Genomic DNA, 19,296 nt, shown 5'->3' on the forward strand with positions numbered 1-19,296 from the left:
GTGTTTGAATGAATTATGTATTTAAGTTGTCTGGGCCTGGGGATATGTGCTTTTCTAAGTGCGTGTACTTCTGTGTCGATTTCTTGTTCTGTAAAGGGGGTGTCTTTGGTTAACTCGGGGGTGCTTTGTTTATTAAGCTTATTTTCGAAAGGGTTCTGGTCTGATTAACTTGTTACTGTGCTGGGGGGAGAAGGGGACATGAAGAGGGTTTTTAGGACGATTTCAACTGATTCTTCTAGTGTTGTTGTTAGCTCACCATTTAGTTTGGGGATTTCCGGGATGTTAATGTGGGTTTTTATTTTGCTCTTCACAATTGGAACACTTGCGTGTTTTGCTTTGGCAGTGCTTTGCCACATGACCATATGTGGCGCATTCTTTACAGTACGGAATGTTGATGTGAAGGTAGGCTGGATATGTGATCCAACCTATCCTTACGGACTTCTCCTTGAGAATGTGCTATGTTGGAATGTCCGTTGTGATGGCCACTACCCTTCTGTTGGTAGGGTTGACATAATCGCCTGAGATAGCGATCTCAGCTTCGGGGTTGATGCTTCGGTTGTCTTCTTTGATTAGGAGAATGATCCTTTCACTCTTCATTTCTTTGGGGGTCCCACTACTTTGAACATGGGAATAAACGTCACGGTTCTTCTCGTTTCAAATCTTCCGCACCTCTCCAAGGTGCTCCTCGATTCGGCAGGCGACGTGTAGTTCACACGCAAACACACTGAGACGAAGGCCGACGAGCTTGCCGTAACAAAACGAAAATTTAGTTTATATAACAAGAACCCGAAGCACAGGGTACAGAAAACTTATTCACACGAGGCAGTGAGATGACACACTTTACAAAAGAGACTGGGTGAAAGACTAACTGCAAACTGAGCGCATCGCATTTTTACGACTTCTCAGTCGGGGCCTGCCTGCTACGCTGTCTTCTCCTAGCGAGAATCAAATTAAAATCAGAACCAGAACCAGAACCGTCGATGGCTGCGCGGCGCGCTCTTGAATAGCCAGCGCAGAAGCTTCTAGGTGCGGAAGAGCGGAAAACAGCTTAGCGCTGCCAAAGCTATGCCTCCCCCCCCCCCCCCCCCCCCCTGGCCCTCTGGAGAGGTCTCGAATTTACTCGAACATGGTCAGCACGCGCGGCCTTCCCGCGCGAAGCGAGGAGGAGGGCCGAGGCCGTGCGGGGGAATGCACGCGTGACTCCGCCCATGACGACGAGGGCGAGGAGGCGCAGCGCGGCGGCCGAGATTACGTAATCGGTCGCGTCCCGTTCTCGTAGCTTGTAGAACATTCCATCGCCGTTTTCTGCGGCGCGGCGCCGAAACATTAAAAAAAGGGCCACCGCGGCCTTACAATGGGCTTCTTGGGATTTGGGGTCAGGGTGGTTAGTTCGCGTGGTCTTGCGTTTTCATCCATTGCCTTCTGGAGCTTGGTGAGGCCCTGTGGACTGGTGGACTGAACCACCACCTTGTTTGCTTCGACCTTCATCTCCACCTCACTCAGTCCACACTCTGCCGGGTTGAAGGTCTTTTGTATAAATGTGGCGATCGCGTTTGCGTTGATTTCAGAGGGGGTCTTAGATTTGATGATTAGAGTTTGTGTGGGGGTAGGAGAAGGCCCTTCCTGTTCGTTAAAGGTTCTCTCACTGTTCTGACGTGGTGTGGCAGCCGCCTTTTTCTCTACGTGGGCCTTTAGCTCCCCTGCGAGTTCTGCATTCCTCAGAGAAGCTGTGACCAGTGCTGCCTTAATGTTTTTGAAGGCCAGCAAAAGCCCGGAAGAATGCTTTTTATCCAGACCGTGGGCTCTGCTCGAGGCCAGTGCCTTGCTAAAATCAGTGTCGTTGTCGATGAGGAAGTTCGTGATCTCCTCATGTGTGGTTGGAGAGGCCGTTCTCTCCTCTGTCTGGGCCATTTAGTTGGGTTCATTTGTGCCTAATTGTCGTGGTGTTCTAGTGAGTTCCTCTCCAGATTCGTCAGAGCTTTCATGTGTTTCAACTGCTGGGTGTGGTGGCTTGGGTGGCTTCCTTTGTGCGTTGTGGGATGAGGATGGTTGCGAAGTCTGTGCCTGAATGTTCTGAAGTCATGGGAACTCTCGTGTCTTATCCTCCGCCCTTTTCTCCTCTGGTGTGTCCATTAGGGGCCTCTTGGTCTTCTCCCCTCTCTTGCTTAATACAGTGTAATTTGGGGTCAGTTTTGGTGGTGACGGCATTATTAGCGGTGGACTTCAGTGAATGCCAGGGTCGGGGAACGAGATGAAAATTTAAAAATAAAAAACCCACAAAAACAACAAAACAGAAAAACACCAAAAACGTAATTGGGATGATAAACTCGGTAAGAAAAAATTTGGAAACAAACACAAAACAAAGACAACAAAAAAAGGGAAATTACTCAAAAAGAAAGTAATAGAGCGGTCATGTAAAGGCTGGACTATAAGTGGTAACAAATTGAATAAGGGGAGTAAGATGAGCTCTACGAGAAAAAAAATTAATGATAGCTAATTAGGTGATAATTTGTATAATTAATTGGTGAGAATAATTAGAAGTAAAAGGTGTCAGAGGGTAGAGGTGTAAACAAAAGCTCAAGTGTGGAGAAGTTAGATGATCGCGGAGGTCAGGCAGGTCCCGGAGTGTTGAAAATGATCTAAGTCCAGCGGGAACTTGTAAACAACACCAACAGAACAGGGAACGAACGGTGACGAGTGTTTAACAATGCAGCCATATCATTTTATTCGTTCGCCGCCACTTTTCGGTCAGTTCCGAATTTGTGAACACAAACTGGCCAACTTCTTCGGACTGAAAAACCACAGGAATGCTATAACGGCTTGCCAACTTCTTCGGACTGAAAAACCACAGGAATGCTATAACGGCTTGCCACTTTCTTCAGGCCATGCGCGATTCTGTACCCATAGGGCATCACGCCGACCTTCTGGCGCTCACGCTCACCATTATTAGTCTCACGCCCCTTCTTGACCCACGCACTAACTTATCGCAGGTCACCGAGATTACATGCTTTGGGTACCCATCATCCTTGAGTCTCGTGGCCTGCGCAGAGGCGCTCTCTTTCATCGAGTGAATGCATGACTTCGATATGGCTGCCTTGAGGCAGGACGTTGCGACACCATTCTTAAAGGTCCACTGAAAGGGGTCACAAAGAAGGGTAAACAACGCCATAACACTGATAGTTATTGAACCACCCATCATTCTCCCGACAAATTTTGCGATCTAGCTTCTGCAACACCAGAGATATCGGCGATTAAAAATGACCCTTCCACTTTTCCCACTCAACTCGTACGCCGAAGGGAGCCATAAAAAAACAAATACAAGCAAGTTCCAAGCTCCGCCCAGACATACGTCACTTCGACGAACTTCCGGTTGCCGCGCGCTCGCTCGCTGGCGTACTCGCGCCAACCCGTCCTCGCTTGCACACGCCTGAGGAGTTCGCCAGTTCGCGCAGCGACGGTTAGTGTAACCGCGAACCCGTGGTTATCCTACGTTACACGGCGGACCAAACCATGGTTGCACCACTAACCGCGGTTACCGCAAACCGAGCTTGACGACCTCGGTTTGCGTCGTTAACCGAGGTTATGACGGCGTCTGTTGACGGAAGCTACTCGTCGGCGCCCGAGTGCGCGAAACGTACGAGCGGGTCTGCTTCACAAAGTTATTCATTTTCCCACTGTATAACGTTTAAAGATCGATGTATAGATTATGGTGCCGCCCGACGTCTTCGATTACGGCCGACAGCGCAGCGACTGCGTACTGAAGCCTTGTCGTGCCTACAGTATCGTTTGAACGGCTTGTTGCTGAGCAGAACGCCAAAAAATGCGCGGCCTTAGCTATGAAAGTACACGAGTTTGCAACGCTTGCAGCACGGGATGCCGCGAGCAGGCTGAGGTACGTTACACAATTACCGCGGGGGTGGAACGTGCGAGCGCGGCGAACGCCGGCGCCATGCGTGACCGTCCCTAGTCGTCGCTAGGCCTATTGTTTCGCTTCGTGGCCGCGGCGGTCGACGCTTTGGAACATGATCAACGCTGTCGTAAATCGTCTACTTATGAAACTGCCTTATAGTGATTCCTATCCTGCCATAGTAAAATAATTATAGGATTAACTCTGCCGACGCATTAATCGCAGAGCTAGTACGAGCAGATCGGATCAGCCGAAATACACCAGCTGCAGCTGGCTTGAGCAGAAACTAGCTTGTATCACGGCTATCGCTCTTACCAGCAATTTGCTGCTGGTCAGCGATCCTCACGAGGGCTTCATACTTGATATTCGGCTCAATATTCCAGACGCCAACAAATTTTAGCACGCTTTATTTCGGACATCGGTGCTAACGATCCGCCGTGTCGTTCGTGAACGGTATGCGGGAGGAGGGGCCACAGCGGCGATGTTTACGGCGGTCAAGGAGGTGCTGCCATCGTGCGGAGCTTGACCGTGCTGTTGATGCCTCGTCGGACGACGCTCCGTTACTCCTGAAACCACGTTATATAAATAAGATATTTGTAAATGCAGCTTCGTTCTGCCGATCCCTGCGTCGCTTCGGTTGTTGCACTTAATGGGCAATGGCCACCTAACCGATAAGGGCGGCGAGCTGTAACAGCCCGCACAGAGTTCGAACAGCGCACGAGCAGACGACTTTCGCAGCTACCGGAAGTGTGTTCGTGACGTCATGGTTGCAGTGACCGCAGCGAATGGCAGCTTCTAGCAAGCCTTGCCAGTCAACCAACCCGTGACGTCACGGGATTAGGAAATAGTTCCATGCGACACCGCCAAGCGACATTCCCTCTGCCCGCGAATTTCAAAAAACGCTGTTTTTAAAAATTAATAATAAATCGCTGGCTTTGTTCCAAGGAGTTATACTTTGCGTTAATGCTCAAAAGTATGTGTTCTACACACTGAACACGTTTATCAGTGGTTTCTTGGGGGCCGTTTCCGTGGACCTTTAATGACCTTTGAGTGTCCCGAAGCGTAATCAAGGACACTTTGGCGGACCGGGGCATGTAAGTCCAGCAAATGTGATTCCGGCGAGCGGTCAACGACAAATCCAGAAATTGAAGTGCGCCATCTTTTGGTGCTTCAACAATAAACTTAAGGCCTGAACTACATCATCATCATCAGCCTGACTATACCCGCTGCAGGGCGAAGGCCTCTCCCATATATCTCCACTTAACCCGGTTCTGTGCTAGCTGCATCCACTTGACCCCTGCGAACTTTTTAACCTCATCCGCCCATCTAACTTTCTGCAGCCCCCTGCTGAACTACAATCTGTGAAGACTTTTAAAATGCCCTGAATACACTGTTTTAGCTCCAATTGTGAAGTGAACACAAGGTAGTCGTCCACGTATCTCTAAATGTTTTCAACCAACACCCCTGAGTTGCTCTCGATGTCGCTGTCCACCTGTGCCAGGAAAATGTTACTCACAGTGGGTACTACACAAGCCACGCCACCGCCATGAATGTGGTCATGAATACGCCCTTTCTACTGCACGCTATCCTGTTTTCGGCCATCACCCCAGTGCTTTCTGGCTACAACCATGCCAGTCCACCCTTGACTCTGAATTTCGACGGGCCGGCCTACCACCTTCTCGAGCCGCTCATAACAGATGACGAGGGAGCGTTGCCACCGCCGATTCCTGCCTTCGTACCTTCCTTCATCTGGCAACCACGCAGGACTATCAGCGCTGGAGATCTGCGTAGTCTTCATAAAGCGCGGCCGTTCTTGAGCCAGTTGGGGCACGCCACCGCCATAAATGTGGTCATGAATACGACCTTTCTACTGCAGGTTAGTTACTTACCTCAACCTTGCATTCGTTCGAGCGATCCATTCTTTTCTGCGGTGTCGTGCCCCCTTGACACTCTTGATCCTTGGCGTAGGTTGGTTTGTCAGTCATGTTTTGCATACTGCGTTAATGCCTATCTCACATTGTTACTGCTTGGGCTGTCCGGGGACATTTGCTAAACCCAGGTCCGAACCCTGACTCACCCGCATCGCTTGAATCTATTTCATCAGCAATTGCACGCATCGAGCTCACCTAGAACAACATACTGTCTGAAGTTTCGGTAATACGAGACGCTCGAAAAAGCATAGAAAACATGGTTTGTAGTCTTACAAATCGCGTTGATGCGCTTGAAGAGATTGTGGATACTTACCAATCCGAGGAAAACAGCTCTAGATCGGCCACTAACCCTACCATCGAGAAGTTATCTTTAAATGTCAAGACACTTTATAGGAAATGTGACGACTCTGAAAATCGTCTTCGCCGCACAAACCTGCTCTTTCTTGGTATCAGGGATGTAAAGGGCGAAACTTGGGCGGAGTCAAATGTTATCACGTTTTGCTCTGAGGTGCTTGGTTTAAATATCGGTAGCTCTGAAACTGAGCGCGCCCATAGACTGGGTCGCTTCCGAGAATCAAAGAACCGGCCCTTATAGTTAAGGTAGCCAATTACAAAACAAAGTGTAACATCCTCTCTGCTGGTCCCAAGTTGAAAGATCTGCCGTATTCAGTACGCGAAGATTGCTCGGCGCGTGTTCGATTTGCCCGTGGAAAACTATTGCAATATGGCCAGCAGAGCTCTTCTAATTTCAAGATGCGCTTTGACAAGCTTATCATTGGCAATAAAGTGTACATTTATGACGATGACTCTAACTCCGTGCATGAACTAAAAAGATAGCAGTCAACGCGAAAGCATCGGCACCCGGTCTCGTCGGGATATCAGCCTGTTCAAGCTCCCACCAGTGTGCCTGCGTGTAACTATGTCTGTCGTGCTCGCAAACGTTCGTAGTTTCATACCGAAGAAGGAAACTGTGGAAACTATTTTAAAAGACAATCAAAGCAATATTGCGGTATTCACCGAAACATGGTTGACTCCGGGCATCAGTAATGATGAACTGCTTGACGACACTTCATCTTTCACCGTTCATAGGCCCGACAGGGCCGGTCGTAGGGGCAGAGGCGTTCTTGTACTGATAAAATCGGTTACACATTCCTTCACTATTGATGTTACATGTCACCATGAAATTCTCTATGTAAACTTTTCGCCCCTCGGAAGCACGAATATACTGATTGCCTGTTATCGCCTACCGGATTGTGATACCTCTTTTACTAACGATCTGCACTTGGTCCTTCTTGATTTGAAATCTCGCTTTCATAACGCGAATTATATTCTTTGTGGCGATTTTAACTTTCCCGATATTGATTGGATGAGCTTACCTGCATCCTCCCGCTGTTCCAAAGATTTTATTGACCTCGCTCTTATGTTTAACATTGCCCAGAATGTAAGCATGCCAACTCGCAATAATACCACACTGAATCTAGTCCTTTCCGCCGATCCCTATTTGATACGGTCAATGCAATGTGTCAGTGGTGTGAGCGATCACAAAATGCTGCTATTTCACTTGTCCTTCCCCGCCCCTGTTCGACAGAAATCCATAACACACATACGCGACTACAGGTCGGCAGACGTGTGAAGCATTAACGAAGAGTTAGAAATATTTAACCATTCCTTTCGTGAAGCTGCCTCTCTAAAACCTGTGAACGAAAACTGGCTGTTATTTAAGCACAAACTCTTATCACTCATTTATAAGTACATCCCTCTCGTTTCTATTCGCGGTAATACAGAAAACCCGTGGTATTCGAACGCTTTGAGAAGGCTATCCCGAAAGAAAAAACGTCTTTTTCGTGCAGCAAAGACATCACATTCTGAACTTAAATGGGAAAAATATTTTACTTGTCTGAAGGAATACACACAGCTTTTGAGACAAAGAAAAAGTTTCATCACCAGGACCCACTCTGCATTCTTACTTCCAACCCCCAAAAATTCTGGAATATTCTTGCTCCTACGCGTAGCAAAAGCCATAACATTTCCTTACTTAATCACGACAAATCCCCAGTGCCGATTGATCAGCGTTCCGATATCGTGAATTCATACTTCTATTTTCACTCCAGAACCTACCCTGAACGCACCCAACCTACCTCCTTTAAAATATTGCTCAGATGCCCCTCATTCACATCAATTCTGAAGGGATCGAAAAATTGATCAACAGTAGCCCTTGCCCTGACAGTATACCTGCGAAGGTGCTTAAGTCCACCAAAGTTATTTCCAGCCTTATCATATTCACCCAGTTCTTAGTTATCAGTTCGATTCCGGACGACTGGAAACTTAGAGCAACACCAGTGTTCACATCAGGAAACCGCTCCGATCCATCCAATTATCGCCCTATTTCGTTAACTTGCATAGCATGTAAAATAATGGAACACATTCTCTACTCCCAAGTTGCAAGCCACCTTGATAATAACTCATTTTTCTTTAAGAATCAGCATGGCTTCCGCCCCGGTCTTTCATGCGAGACTGCGCTCTTTGAATTCACAACTGACCTTTACTTTAACCTTGACTCACCTTTCCAAACCGACGTCATATTGAAGGTTTGAGGTTTGAAGGTTTATTAAAAACGAAATACAAATCAACCATAAGTGCATAAAAAAGTTTGTACAGTAGGAGGTCCCGAAGTAGGACTTCCTGGGGGACCTCCCATCAGGAATACATAAGTATAAATACACAAGTGTGGCAGAGGATCCAGAAAACGATATAATAAAATTGAAACCTATTATTAAAATTTCGGCAATTAATAATTTACACAATAGTAAGCGGGCGTAAGTTTTCAAACAAAAAAAAAAGCAAAAGGAAAAAAGCAAGCAAAGGCATACATCAGGCAAACCGCAAGAACGTTATGTAAAACACAAAAAATATCAGACATAGAATGGGCAATGGATGGATGCAAAGATATTAAGAACGGAAGCGGAGACAGATAAGAATGTTCACAATGACAAACACTTTGACCGTTTGCTGTCGGAGTGGGGAACGGAAAATGCGATTAAGGCAACCTTAGGTAAGGTATGAAGCTGAATTGTTTGATAAGAGATGTTTTTTTATTAGAGTGTAGGAAGCGGGTTGCGAAAGGGCTGATTTAACTGCTAGCGGTAATGAATTCCAAGTTTTTATGGCGGAGAAAAAAGTAGTTTGTTTTCCGTAATTTGTGTTTACTTTTGGTAGTAGCATATTAATTTGTTTTGAGAATCGAGTGGTATTATTATTAGCGAGGAAAGATTCAGAGGAACAGAGAAGTTGACAATTGTCATTGCGAGCGCGGTAAATTAGAAGACCTAACCTGAGATTAAGGAGGCATTTCAAGGGAAGAATGTTTAGGTCAGAATAAAGGCGTGAAGCAGAGGCTGTGTATGGGCTGAATGATATAATTCGAAGCGCTTGGTTTTCAAGATGAGAAATACATTATAAATGGCATGAATAGGTATTACACCATTATGATATGCAATAATTAAGATGACTGTTAATGAAGGCTCCTCTGAAAATTCTTGCCGTCCTTGTAACTGCCTGTCCTTTCTCCAGAGAAGGGGATCCTGTTCTTCCGAGGAAGCTCCACACGTCCTCTCGGCGTCAGGTTGCGAGAACTCCAGAGCATGCTACCCATGCATGAGTGCAGCTCAGGTCGGCACGGAAGCTAGGCCTAGTGCTGCCGCTGCCACGCTGGCAGAGGTAGCTTCGTCGGAGTTGCTCCCTACTCCTGCCCTGCCGTCGACACTTCAAACTGACCATCGGTCTCAGGTCCAGCTTGGTGGTCCCGGTTCTTCAGCACCAGCGTCCATTCAACCTTCCCAAAATGCACAACAGCCCGTAAGTGACCTGTTCTCTTGGCGGAGCACGGCTATGGCCGCCCAGTTAACACGTCGAGATGGGCATCCAACAGTGCGGCATGAGGAGACGTGCTCTGCAATGGACTTGTCGGCACCACCATCCGTGTCAACGAGCACCCGTGCCCCTCAGAAGCGTCCTTCGGAAGATAATCAACCGAATTCATCCTCGGCAAGTGGTGGCTATCAAGGAAAGCGCTCCTGTTTAACTATCGAAAACCAGGTTGCACCTACACCGGAATCGACCTCTTATAAAGTGGCGATTAAATCTCTAGCCAACAAAAGCCTTACCGATATACCAAACAGGATCATCCAGGCCAACTTGGACGCGTGTCTCGGAACCAGAGGTTTTCGGGGCTTCACGGCAAGGAAGAAGTCAAACACTATAGCTGTATAGCTCCCGACACTTACTGCGGTGGAACGTATCCAAACGCTTAGTTGTATTTCAGTCACAAGTGATATCTCAGTGCCTGTGCACGTGTATCTAGTTGAAGGCTCCGACTTGCAGCGTTGCGTCGTTTACAACGTCGACATGAACGAAGATCAAGCCAACCTTCAACGTGAGCTGTACTGCCCAACGCACAGAGTCATACAGGCCCGACATATAGGGAAGGGGCGTTCCTGCATGATCACCTTGCAAGGCCCTCCGACACTCCCAGCCTGCCTGCACTACTACGGCTGCATATTAAGGCCACGGCCGTATAAATCCAGTGTGGTTTACTGTTACAACTGTTTCCGGGCAGGGCACAAGCGCAAATCTTGCCCTTTTGTTACTGCCGATGAAGGTGTGTCTGGAGGAAATGTAACGTACCGATGCGGCCTCTGCAAATCGGACGACCACGAAATAACATCTCCAAGTTGCCCGACAAAGCAAAAGGCAACACAGAAGGCTCGCCTTCGGAACGCTAAGCATTGGCCAACGAAGACATGAAACCAGTGCAGACATCCAATCGCTTTGCAGCTCTCCAGTGGGATGATGACGAGTGGCCAGAGCTTCCTGAGCCCGCTTCGAATGCACCTCCAGCTAAGATAAAGTCTAACGATACGGTGCTCAAGAAACGCCATCGACAACAGCCAATACAGCAGCGTACTGATATACCAGACGACGATAAGGCTGTACTGGATGAGAAAATCAATCGTCTCTTAGCAGAGGTCTCTAAGCTCCGACAACACCGCGAACTGCTTGTTCGACGTCGGCGAACTGCAGAAGTAACCACCAAATCTAGCAGTTGCCTAGCACCGCTGCCTTCCTCCCGCGCCACAGGGCCATTTGCTGCCTCTTCCCAGTGTATCACAATGTCCAATGATAACTCTGAAACATCGCTGCTCCACTATATGGTCAACCAGTTGTCCAACCTGACATCTGTGATACTACAGCGCTTAGACTAGCACACGAAAATGGCGAAATCCTGTCGTCCTGGTGTACTACAGTGGAACTGTAGAGGCATTTCCACGAAGGTTGCCGAGCTCAAGACCCGACTGCGATTTAACAAGCTTCGGGTGTGGGCTATGTTACTTCAGGAAACGAACGCCTTGCCATCCATTCCGGGCTTCAGCGGCTACGTGTCTCCTTCAATGACCGACCGTCTCCTGCAGACTGCTTCTCCCCCGGGAAAGGCGGCGCTATATGTGGAAACGCGTATTCCTCATGTGCGCCTTTCTCTCGAAAACTGGTTCACATCATACCAAGAGGTAGTAGCAGTTGCTGCGAAATTTCTGAAAGGAACCGTTGTTCTTGTTTCATATTACGTTCGACCAGCTGAAGGCGCACCTTCCCGTATTAATCTTTGCTGGTTATTAAGTGTTCGTCGGCAATACCCCGGGTGTCCAATTTTAGTCGGAGGCGACTTTAACGCTCCTCACCCGAATTGGGGGTATCCGACTGCAAGCCCTCGTGGTAGACGTGTGAGGGACGCATTCACTGCTGCCCTGTTTGTTCTGTTTAATCATCCTGGGACAGCAACACGGGCTGTGCGTCACATACGTAGTGCTGCCTGTGCTCCAGACTTGACGTCGTGGTTGGGCGCGGGAACTCCCTCATGGCACATGGAGCCAGGCTGCTGGGGCAGCGATCACCACCCTATAATCATCGGTATCCATCCCTCCCGTCTCCGCCCTTTACGCCGCAAATGTTCTGTGATCAACTGGGACAGCTTTCGCTCATGTCTCGACAGTATGTCTCCTGATTCGCCATCACTCCTTGTTGACCGCATACAAAGAGCACTAAACAGTGCTACGACTACTACCTGGATTGATGTAGGTCGACCGGCACCAGATCTTGGCCTGCTTAACTTGTGGGCAGCCCGCCGTCAAGCTGAGCTGGCTGCCACGCGAGACCCTACTTCGGGGCAGGCACGTACACGACTGAATTATCTTACTGCGAAGGCTCGGAGTTATGAACGCGATCTCTCGCGACGTCAGTGGCATGCATGGTGTGAACAATTCTCTGACAAATCATCGAACGCCTCACTCTGACGAACGTTTCGTGCAATGGAACACGGTCATCGTTGTACTGACGCAGCAGCAACAGCATGCTTTGCGGCTAATCTGTCGCCGGGCGATTTCGCAAAAGAAGCTGCTCAAAAATTTTTCCCAAAATACGATATACTGCCTCCTTCAGCTCCAAATCTCAATTTAGCAGGTATCCCGGCAGTCGCATGGAAACTACCATCTGCTGCCGATGCAGATGGAATTGCGAGCCCCTTTTCGATGTCTGAGCTGCTGGCTGCAATTGACGATGCGAAACGGAAAACAGCGCCCGGCCTGGACAAAATTCAGTATGAGGCTTACAAGAATCTCAGCACTGCTGCACTTCCTGAACTACTAGACACCATAAACAAAGTGTGGTGTGATGGTGTCGTACCCGAGAGCTGGAAAACCGCTGTCGTGATCCCTATTCCCAAACCTGGGAAGCCTCCAACAGACCTCGCCAACTTACGACCAATCTCCTTAACATCAACGCTTTGCAAGCTTGCAGAGAAAATGCTAGCCACGCGGCTTTCTTGGTGGCTTGAACAGCACGGTTTTTATCACCCTGCTCAAATTGGATTTCGTCCATACATAGGTACAGAGGACGGGTTGGCTGCCTTGACATCAACAGTTCTGTCATCTACCCGCAGCCGCAATATACGTACCATATTAACAATGGACGTTGAAAAGGCATATGACAACATCAGTCATGCTACAATCCTGAATGCCATTGACATGCTTCATCTCCCTCCGAGAGTACGCACTTTTGTCGCATCATTTTTAGACGGAAGAAAATTGGCAATACGCCTCAGTGGTGACACAGTTGGTTCATTCGTTTCACTACGTGGCGTGCCCCAGGGATCAGTATTGTCTCCGACGTTGTTCAATATTACTTTCATCCCATTGACGTGGCGCTTACATGATATCCCTGAAATCAAGTTTTTGCAATACCCAGATGATATCACGGTATGGTGCACTCACCATGATCTTCTCACTCAACAGGCCGCCATTAAGTCAGCATTAGACGTCACCTCTGATTACGCATCCTCCATTGGCCTTCAACTTTCTGTGTGTAAAACTTCATACACGTCAGTCGCCAACCGCTGGGGACGCCGTAAACTTACCTCTAATCCAATTCGTCTCTCTCTATCAGGCACCCCAATACAAGAAAGTTCGAGCCTGAAAATTCTGGGCTTAACAATTCACCAATCAGGATCAGCGACTGCTTGGCTTTCTCAGGCAAAAAAGGAAGCACTTCAAACTATGAGTTTATTAAGAAGAATTGCACCTAAAACGGGTGGCGCTGGCTCGTCTGTTGCACGCCAGTTAGTGAGGGCGGTTCTGCAGCCACGTATTGTTTATCAGGCCCTGTTCCAGCATCTTACAAGAGCACAATGGGATCACCTTGAAGCCGTAAATCGAGAAGCTACGAGGACCATAACATGCCTTCCACGACTTACACCAGTCGCAGCGTTAGTGGAGAATGCGCAGCTCAACACCATCGATGAACTGGTGCAGCAGCGCCGTGATGCTCGCAGACTCAAGGCCACTTTGTCCCATTCCACGCAAGCACTGAGGGCGTATCCAACGTCGCACATTATTCTTGAGCCTCCTGCGCCAGTTCTCCCTCCCTGGAAATTTGTACAGTTAGGAAACAACAAGCCAACTGATATCCGCAGACCAACGTCTGCTAACTCGGCATTGTTGCTTCGCCAGAAGTTTGAAGAGCAAGATACTCACCTTCCTCAAGATTCCAAAGTAGTGTACGTGGATCGAAGCCTGCAAGGCTGTGAAGCCAAAATGGCAATCTACTGTCCACGGAGACCTAGCTTGAATCAGACCACTACGTTTCAACTTTCGGAACAACTTACATCTTTCTGCGCTGAGCTCGTGGCAATTCAGGAGGCACTCTGCTCCGTGGCTTCCATAACCATGCTTCCTACAACCCACGTTGTCAACCGCACTGACGCACTTCAAGCAGTACGTCTGCTCCGACGTGTGAGCCGCTGCCCTAAAATTTGCCAAGACATCCACCAGCTTGCGGCGCGCATCCCACAGTCAATACGCATTGAGTGGGTCCCACGGGAAGACGCATCAATCACACGGCTCCTCGAAGTAGACGACGCTACCCTCCTTTTGTCAAGAAAGGATCACCTCCGGCGCCGCACACGTGCACTCCACTTGCTGTGGGACTGCTCAGCACTCAAACCAACCCGAATCCGGCACCTGAGCAAAGCTGGCCTTTCAGCAACCAATCCTGCTTCATACGTCACTTGGACGCAGGGACCTCATCATCGCTCACTTCTGGACTTCATAAAATCAGCCAACCTTTTTCCATTCATTTAATCATTTATTCATCCTTCATCTCATAACCTACTGATGCCCTGAGGCAATAAATATCGATTTAAAAAAAATGTCTAGTTTTTATTAACACCCTTATTCCAAATGAATTTTTTTTACTGACAGATTTGGTGTGTAAATTAAACTTTAGGTGACAGTCGAGCGTGATGCCGAGAAATGTAACGGATTAGGAGGCAAAGATAATATGATGTCCCAGACAAATGTGTGGGTTCGTGATAATTTGCTTTTGATCACAGCGGAATATCATGAAGGTGGTTTTTGTAGGGTTAAGTTGTAGCATGTTATTTGGCACCATAAAACAATATTCTGTAAGTCTGTGTTTAATTTGTTTATTAGGCATGTGAGATTACGATCCTGAGTGAATATCGTTGTATCATCCGCATAAAGTATACACTTAGTGTTAGTTAGGAACAAAGGCAAGTCATTTATGTAAATGAAGAAAAGAAGTGGACCTAAATGGAACCTTGTGGCACTCCTAAATTTATAGTTGCAGGGTCAGAGAGCGTGTCTTGTAACTGGACAACCTGTGTACGGTTAGTAAGATAACTACGTAAAAGGGCTAAAGTAGGCCCACAGATGCCAAGGGATTCTAATTTAGTGTACAGTATTGTATGGTTAATTGTGTCAAATGCTTTAGTGAAATCTAAGAAAACAGCACCGGCAAAAAAGCCATTATCTGTATATTGTTTAATACTGTCGGTGAATTCGATTAAAGCTAGCTCTGTGGAGTAATTATGGCGGAATCCAAATTGCTCATCTGCTAACAGTTTGAACTTAAGGAGGTAGTTCATTATGCGATTGACGATTAGCTTTTCTATTACTTTACTAAAGAAAGGTATTCCTGAACTTTTCCAAAGCATTCGCGCGTCCCCCCCCAAAACACTGATGTTTAAACTTTCACGCCTTTGTATTGATCTATTGACTTTATCCTGGATTAACTGCTTCATCACGAACCGCTTTCAATACACCGTCATCGGAGGGCATCATTCCGCCACACACGAAGTAATCTCGGGCGTGCCGCAAGGATCCGTGCTTGGGCCATTGCTGTTCCTTATCTTTATAAATGACCTCCCCTCTAACATAGCATCATCTATTCGTCTGTTCGCCGACGACTGCGTCTTACACCGTCGCATTTCATCTCAGGATGACCAAGTAACCCTTCAAAACCACTTACGTAAAATTGATACCTGGTGCTCAGGCTAGATTACGGAGCTGAAAGTAACCAAATGCAAATTCATGCAGGTCTCGCGTAAACATTTTAACATTTTCTATACATATTCACTAAAGGCAACTATCATATCACAGGTTGAAACTTACAGGTATCTCGGCGTCCTGATCAGCAATAAACTAACGTGGAATGAGCATATCACAAAACTACCTGCTGACACTTCGAGAACTCTGGGCTTCATTAGAAGGTCACTTTCACTATCCCTGCCATCCATTCGCAAACCTGCGTACGAAACTTCCATTCGCCCGAAGCTCGAATATGCATCCGCAATTTGGTCCCCTCATTAGATGTACTTAATTGAAGATATTGAATCCATCCAAAATCACGCTGCCCGTTTTATATCTTCAAGTTATGTCTCGTTTCAGCATCAGCATTACTAAGACATCTCTCGGTATCACCCCTTTTTCCCTAAGACGCAACATTTCTCGCCTATGTCTGTTCCATAACCTGTAGCACAACTTCCACCATCTCCGTGATGCTCTGTTACTTCCACCATTGCGCACATCATCTCGTCTGTTAAACTTCATGAGCATCCAGCTCTTACATGGATCTACTTACGCATTTAATAAGTATTTTCTACCAACCGCAATTCAAGAATGGAGCCAGCTACCCAAACACAATGTAACTGAACGTGACCCTACTAGATTTAAAGAACGCATGACATGTCATATCGCTTCATAACCGATTGTTTCCTCTTCCTTTTATTTGCAGTGCCTCCCTCATTTGAATTGTTGTATTTGAGCATTTTTTACTTTTTGTACCTATGTTTAGACAATGAACAATTATCTTTCGGTTACCTTTCCCCCCCCCCCCCCCTTATATAATACCCCACCCGGGGCCTTTAAGGGTATAATAAATCATGATGAACCAATGCATACACCGGTGCGTTGGACGAAGAACCTCCATTCCCACCCGATGACAGCTGAAGATAGATGGACAGAATTTGCATGAAGGATTCTACTGAAGCACCGCACCTGGCCAGAAAGGCGATCTCATCATTCCTATTGGCTATGCACAATTTCACACTTTTCAAAAGCTCTTCATGCGGCACGGAGTAATACAAGTCCTGACATTTATACTGAAAACACCACATCGCTCCAAGTTCTCGGTCCTCAGAAAATCGACCACAGCGCCAGAGTTTAGAATAATGAAAGGCTCCTGCACCCTCAAAGACGTGACATGTTTCTGCAGGTAAAGGATGCTAGGTACCCAAAGCATGCAATCTCGATGACCTGCAAAGTTAATACGATGGGTCAAGAAAGGGCGTGAGACAAATAATGGTGAGCGTGAGCTCCGGAAGGTCGGCGTGGTGCCCTATGTGCACAGAATGGCGCATGGCTTGAAGTGGCAAGCCGTTATGGCATTCCTGTGGTTTTTTCCAGTCCGAAGAAGTTGGCCAGTTTGTGCTCACAAATTCGGAACCAACAGGGCCCGCTTGCACAAAACAATCTTAAGACTGTCTTAGCTAAGTCCAGACTTAACTGGAGTCTAAAGAATAGGCCACTAGCATGGACGCTTAAGACTGGAGTCAAGACTGGGCTTCAGTCCTGACTTGAATAAGTCGCTTGTATGATTACGACTCTAGTGCTGTCTTGGTTAAGACACAAGGACGCCAGGTGTCTAAGTTGAGAAACTAGGGAAATACAGGGATGCGCTGGCACTGTCCCTGCTGTAAGATGTACACATTCCGTCAATTTTGCGTTGTGTAAAATCCATGCCATTGCTTTTTGCGGCTTAAGATTGTGTTACGAGGAAAACTGCCCCAAGTGGTTGCTGAGGCCGTTCTGGGAAGCCACTCTGGTGAACATGAACCCGAAGCGTTCGACGTTCGGAACACGAGCCGTCTTAAATAAGCTTGATCTTTCTAAAGACACCATTTAAGTCTGGACTTATCTCGGACTTTATCGTGCAAGCCGGCCCAGGAAAGTGACGGCGACTTGGCTGCTAACACTCGTTACCGTTCGTTCCCTGTTCCGTTGGCGTTGTTTACAAGTTCCCGCTGTCATGCAGAGCGGTGCACATAGGACAGACTGGGCGCTGCCTTAATGTGAGGCTTGGCGGGGATCGAAATTCGCTAAAAGACAGGTTTGGCAATCTCCCAGAGCATTCCTGTGTGTGTGAGGATTGTTCGGGTAAAACTAAAACACAAGCGATTAGTTGCGAACCTATCTTTGAAAGAGCATCTATACTTTTCAAACACCCTAACCAGTTGGTCAGCGAAATTGTGGAGGCCTACCACGGACGTATCAGTTCCGATCTGTGTATCAGCCAGCCGTCGGTTAACTTGGCAGATTGTGAGCATGACGCTTTAGCTTCCACCATGCAGCATTAATGCCAAATGTTTTCTTCCCGGGTTTTTTCCTTGATGAATGACACGTGTTGCTGCGTTGGGGTTTTACCCGTGACTAGTTCCCGAGGAAACCTGTTTTGATTTGTGTTTTCCGTGTGCTATGTGTATATTGCGTGTAATCAGCAAGAAGACTTATTTGCGAGTTAGCGCTTGTCTGCGTCGCCCTTTCTGTCCGTGTGTTCTTCGCGCTATTTTTTACATCACGAACGTTCACCAACACTCCCAGATTTCTGCAGTAGCTTCATCCTTGCTTTGACAAGGATGCTCAGTTAAATTCCGCTTCCGTTGTGCGGCTCCACACCCCGACAAACCATTGTCTATCCAAAGGTTTGTAATCCGCTGATAAGGACGCAGTCCAACCAGTGTTCGTAAGCCGGTGCTGAACATTAATCGTGATCGGCGGCTATTCGTGTCAGCTGATTAGCGTCGAACATCGTTGTGGGGATGTTTCCCAGTTGACTGGCGCACACAAAAGCAGTAGCTTCATTGTTGCTTGACAAGGATGCTCAGTCAAAATTCCACCGACCTCCAAAAGCAGCAATAAACACGTGAAGGGCATCGCTTCCCCTGTGCCGGCTCCACGCCCTTACAAACCATTGCCAGTCCACAGGTTTGTATTCTGCTGATACGGCCGCAGTCCAACCAGTGTTCGTAAGCCTGTGCTGAACAGTCACCATTATCGGCGGCCATGCGTGTCAGCTGATCAGCATTGACGACCGTTGTGGTGTTTCCCGGTTCATTGGCGCACACAAAAGCAGTAGCTTCGTTGTTGCTTGACAAGGATGCTCAGTCAAAATTCCACCGACCTCCAAAAGCAGCAATACACACGTGAAGGGCATCGCTTCCACTGTGCCGGCTCCACGCCCCGACAAACGATTGCCTGTCCACAAGTTTGTATTCTGCTGATACGGTCGCAGTCCAACCAGTGTTCGTAAGCCTGTGCTGAAGTCACCATTATCGGCGGCCGTGCGTGTCAGCTGATCAGCATTGACGACCGTTGTGGTATTTCCCGGTTCATTGGCTCACACAAAAGCAGTAGCTTCATTGTTTCTTGACAAGAATGCGCAGTCAAAATTCCACCGACCTCCAAACATTCCACCGACCTCCGACAATAACATTGATTGGCGGCCATGCATGCGAGCTGATCAGCGTTGAAGACCGTTGTGGTGATGTTTCCC

This window comes from Amblyomma maculatum, chromosome 1 (assembly GCF_055883805.1).
Source record: "Amblyomma maculatum isolate TAMU_Amacu chromosome 1, ASM5588380v1, whole genome shotgun sequence".
Classification (NCBI taxonomy): Eukaryota; Metazoa; Arthropoda; class Arachnida; order Ixodida; family Ixodidae; genus Amblyomma; species Amblyomma maculatum.